Consider the following 5,188-nt stretch of genomic DNA (forward strand, 5'->3'; position numbering starts at 1 on the left):
CTTTCAGGTCTATCAGATTTTATGTTGTTCATGAGGGTGTACACATCCCATGGACCAATGGTCAGCAGAATGGTTTTTGTACATTTTTTTTTGTTTCAACCATAGGGTAGGATCCCTACCTGCCACTATAAAAAGGCCAGGATTGGATAAAGAACACAATTTTTAGGGCACATTTTCTAGACCTTTTCTCACACTAGGAGGTGAGTCATGTGGTCCTTAAAAGTATGCTCAGACTCACAGGGGACTCCTGATTCCCACTGCTGCTTCCAATGAGAAGACAACACTATGGTCTGGGCCACCTGTATGCAAGGTTATGACTACACCTCCCAGTGTATTCACACCTGCTGCTTCTTCACTTGTCTATTGCCATAGGACTTTGAGACTGGTAAAAATAGTATAATGGTATAGGTTAATGTATTTTGATTCATGCAGAAATTATATTTAAGTGAGGCAGAATTGCATGAAGTCATCACACTCACTCTCTTTTGGAGAGTCATCACAGTCCAGAGGAAAAATTAAGTCAAGATGACTGGTGTTGGCTAGGGAAGCAGCAGATGACATTTGTGTCTTTGATACAACCAGGCTTTAAGCACTCCACAGCATCTCCTTTGGCTGCCTTCAGAGCCACTGGAACAAATTGTTTTCTTCTGCCCATTCTACCAAGGGGAAATCTTCACATGCTTGGAGTAGAAGTATTTGAAACCTCTCAGTTAGCTTCAATATCCAGCTCATCTGCCAAACAGTTTACTGGAGTGTGGCTACTGTGCATACAACAGCTTCTTGGAGCCACAGGTGAGAGTTGTGGTTAAAGTGAACAACAAAGATGGAAAACAGCCCTCAAAAGAGTTCAACAGCCTTTGCGCCAAAGGTGCTAGTATTCCCTGAACACACCCTATACCCCAAGGAGGATGATTAATAATAGGGAGAACAGAAGATGAGCAGCTGATGAGCTATTTTGTAAGAAATGTCAATCTCTTAGGATAATACCTAGAATCTCAAGGGTCGTAAGATCAGCTACCTGGGACTCCAACCTGACAATTTAAGCAGGAGTTTAAAAGTGATCCAAGGAAAGTTGCTACATAGGCAAGAGCTAAAGACGGCCTGAGCTATATGAGTGTGGGGATGGGATGGGATAATAGTAAAGATATATAGAGGTAAACATAATTAAATTTAACAATTGAATTAAAAGGGTTGTGTGGGACTATTGAGTTAATGGTGGTCCATAGACTGAGTTAGTATGACTGAAAAGATATTGTGGAATTTTTGAATGCATTTCATGTATTCTAGGATTGGATGTAATTAATAGAATATGATGTGATACGAAATATTTGGAGAACAAGACATCAATATGACATTTGTTACTTTGTATTCTTTGCCAAATAATCTCCATTGTACTGATAAACATTTTAAATGGGCACATGACTTAGTGTTTTATAAATTGTATCCCATGAAATAAAAACACTCAACCTTAGCAATGATCTTTTAATATACATATGAGGTATGAATTAGAAATTGTTAAATATGGAAAATTTTAAATCTAACTGAAGATAAGTTCATGATAAAATCACCTTGTTACTGCCTTTCAGGTGCTTAAGGTTTAGTAGTAACCAGCTAATAACTCCAAATGTTCGCCTTTTAAAAATAAATTGGAGAGTTCCTCTTCAAGGAGCCAAGATGATAGAGTAAGAAGTAAGTTTCTCTGACCATCCCTTATTGATCTCTGAAAGCAAGGAAAATATCTCCCCAGGAAAAGTCCTGGAACAGCTGAACCAGCAGAAAGATGAGGTACAAAAGTCTTATAGCCCAGGAAGCTTAGGGGATTAACAGGAAAGGCCCTTTTCACTTTGGGGAAGAGGGAGCAGTACAGAACAGGAGGCACCCCAGCAAGCTAGTAGAAAGGCCCACTTCAGCATACCAGAGGGGAAATCTTGAACCCCAGGGTGGTGGAGAAGGCAAGCACCAACACCATAACCTGTAAGTGCTCAGTATGGGCAGGGAAACTGCTGGACACCAGCTTGGAAAATCACTACATGTCACAGAGTTCTCAGGCAGCCAAGTCTCCCTGTGCCTCAGCAAAACTGTGGAAAGCACAACTCCAGGGGTAAAGCTCCAAGCTGAGAGACATCCGCAAGCACCAAAACATCCCTGTGCAAGGCCAAAGTGAGCAGGGGCCAAAGAAAGGAACACAAGGCCCAAGGGAGCAGGCATCCTCCAGGGGCCAGACTCCCCACTCCTACTTCTAGACCTCCAGTGTTGCTGATACCAGACCAATCTATTGTTTTCTGGGCAATGGGGAGGTATCTGAAGGCTCCATGTGGGTGGCCATGGCCTTCATAGAATTTTAGAAGTTGAATAACCTATTTGTCATCTTTGACATTAACCAGCTGGGCCAGAGCAACCCTACCCCACTGCAGCACTATGTGGAAGTGTACCAGAAGTGATGTGAATCCTTTGGGTGGAATGTCATCATTGTGGATGGACACAGTGTGGAAGAACTCTGCAAGGTCTTTGACCAGGGCACACATAAGTCCATGGCTGTCATTTCAAAGACATATAAGGGCAGAGGAATCTCATGTGTGGAAGATAAAGAAGCTTGGCATGCAAAGCCTCTTCCCCAAAACATGGCAGAACAGGTCATTGAGGAAATATACAGCCAAATCCAAAGCAAGAAGAAGATTCTAGCTACCCTTCCCAAAGAGGAATTCCCCACAGTTAACAGCACCTCCATCTGGATGCCATCTCCCCCAAATTTTAAACTTGTGACAAGCACACCACCTGCAAAGCCTAAGACATGGCACTGGCCAAACTGGGGAATGCTAATGACTGAGTGATTGCCCTGGATGGGGACACCAAGAATTCCACCTTTTCAGAAATCTTTAAGAAGAAGAATCCTGGTTGCTTCATTGAGTGTTTCATCACCAAACAGAACATGGTGAGTATCACCATGGGATGTGCCACATGGTACAGGACCATGCCTTTCTGCAGCAAGTTTGTTGCCTTTTGTACCAGGGCCTCTGACCAGATCCATATGGCAGCCATTTCTGAGAGCAACATCAAACTGTGTGGCTTGCACTGTGGAGCGTCCATTGGTGAAGATGGTCTTTCTCAGATGGCTGTTGAAGATCTTGCCATGTTCCAGAGCACTGTCAGTGGGACAGTCTTTCACCCCAGTGGTGCTGTGCCTACTGAGAAAGCAGTCAAGTTAGCTGCCAACACAAAGGGAATATGGTGACGCCATAGGCAAGATAGGCATATGGGCATAACAACTGCCCAGAAAATGCAGTCATTTAGAACAACAATGAAAACTTCCAGGTTGCCCAGGCTAAGGTGGTCCTGAAGAGGAAGGCTGACCAAGTGACTGTGACTGGAGCTGGAGTAACCCTCCACAAAACCTTGGCAGCTGCAGAGCAGCTGAAGAAAGAAAAGATAAATAATTACATACTTGATCCATTTACAATTAAGCCTCTACATAAAAAAAAAAAAACTTATTCTTGACAGTACCTGAGCAACTCATAGCCACATTCTGACTGTGTAAGACCATTACTATAAGGGTGGATAGGAGAGGCTGTGGCTGCTGCCATGGTGGGTGAACTTGGCATCACCATCACTCGCTTGGTGGTCTCTAACATCCCAAGAAGCAGAAGCCGGCGGAGCTGCTGAAGATGTTTGCCATTGACAAGGACACCATTGTTCAGGCTGTCAAGGCAGCCTTGGCTCCTACAATATGTTGTTCACAAGACACCTGTTGGAGATTCCAGACAAAAACAAGGAGAAAGGAAAATAGAAAGAAACATTTCTGTACCTTTAGATGCATTTAACTTTTGTTTCTATTTAGGAGCAATTAAAAATAATTATTAAAAATGTTTTGAGAAAAAATTTAAAATTGGGCAAATGGAAGCTAATGACTCTATGACAGGGCAAGAATCAGTCAAACAGAAACAAGAGAATGAAAAAATAGAGAAAAATTTAAAATTAACCTGGAAAATAAATCTAGGATATACAATTTAAAAATCACTGATTTACCTGAAAACCATGATGAAAAAAAGATTCTGGACAGCATCTTTCAGGAAATCATCAAGGAAAACTGCCCTGAGGTCACAGAACCAGAGGGTAAAATAATCATCAAAAGAATCCACCAATCACTTATTGAAAGAGACCTCAAATTGAAAATGACAAGGAATATAGTAGCCAAATTCCAAAATTACCAAATCAAAGAGAAAATACTGCAAGGAGCCAGAAATAAATCAATTTAAATATCACAGAACCACAGTCAGCATTACACAGGACTTTGAAGCTTCTATGTTAAAAGATAGTAGAGCATGGAATATGACATGCTGTGAGGAAAAGGATCAACTACCCAGTGAAATTGATCATAATCCTTCCTGGAAGGAGATGGACATTCAACAAAATAGAAGACTTCCAAACATTCATGATGAAAAGAGCAGAGTTGAACAGAAAATTCACATACAGAACTCAAGAGAAGCATAAAAAGGTGAACAGGACAAAACCACCACCGCAACAACAAAACAACATGGTACTGATAAGGCAAACTGTTTACATACTTGCAAAGGAAGATGACACATGTAACTCTTAAGAACTGTATTGTTATTAAATCATTTAAAAAGAGTATACATAGACTGAGGGAGTGCTTATGAATTGACTGATGTAATGATTAAAAGAAATCTAATTAATAGGGTTAAATGGATCTAAATGGATTAAGTGGATCTAATTAAGGTATTGTACTGGGAGAAAAGGAAAGGAGGAGGCAGACAAGGGTAAATTACATTACATGAAAAGGCACAAAATCTATTACAGTAGAAGGAAAGAAGGGAGGGAGATGAGCATTGTTTGAACCTTATTCTCATCAGATTTGGTTCAAAGAGAGAATAACATAATATGTTATGTATAGAATCTAAGTTGCCCTATAAGCAGTAGGAAGGAAAAGGGGAAACAGAGGGAGCAAATAGAAGGGAGGGAAGAAGTAGAAAGGGTTAAAGAGAAGAGAAGGGAGGGGGATAATAGAAGGGAATTACCAAGGGAAGAGGTAGTCAAAAGTAAAACACTAGTAACGAGAGAAAGAGAGAAAGGAGAAAGAAAAGCATATATGGGGGAAAATGGGATGAGAGAAAGACACTGATAGTAACCATAAATGTGAATGTGAATAGGATGAATTCTCCCATAAAACGGA

General features: G+C 41.0%; 1 pseudogene; it reads left to right on the forward strand.

The window, feature by feature from the left end:
- The first annotated feature begins 554 nt into the window (after positions 1 to 554).
- Positions 555 to 3,818, forward strand: LOC110216501 (transketolase-like; annotated as a pseudogene).
- The last annotated feature ends 1,370 nt before the right edge of the window (positions 3,819 to 5,188 follow it).

The sequence above is a fragment of the Phascolarctos cinereus genome, unplaced genomic scaffold, assembly GCF_003287225.1.
Source record: "Phascolarctos cinereus isolate Bilbo 61053 unplaced genomic scaffold, phaCin_HiC Scaffold_5;HRSCAF=322, whole genome shotgun sequence".
Classification (NCBI taxonomy): domain Eukaryota; kingdom Metazoa; phylum Chordata; class Mammalia; order Diprotodontia; family Phascolarctidae; genus Phascolarctos; species Phascolarctos cinereus.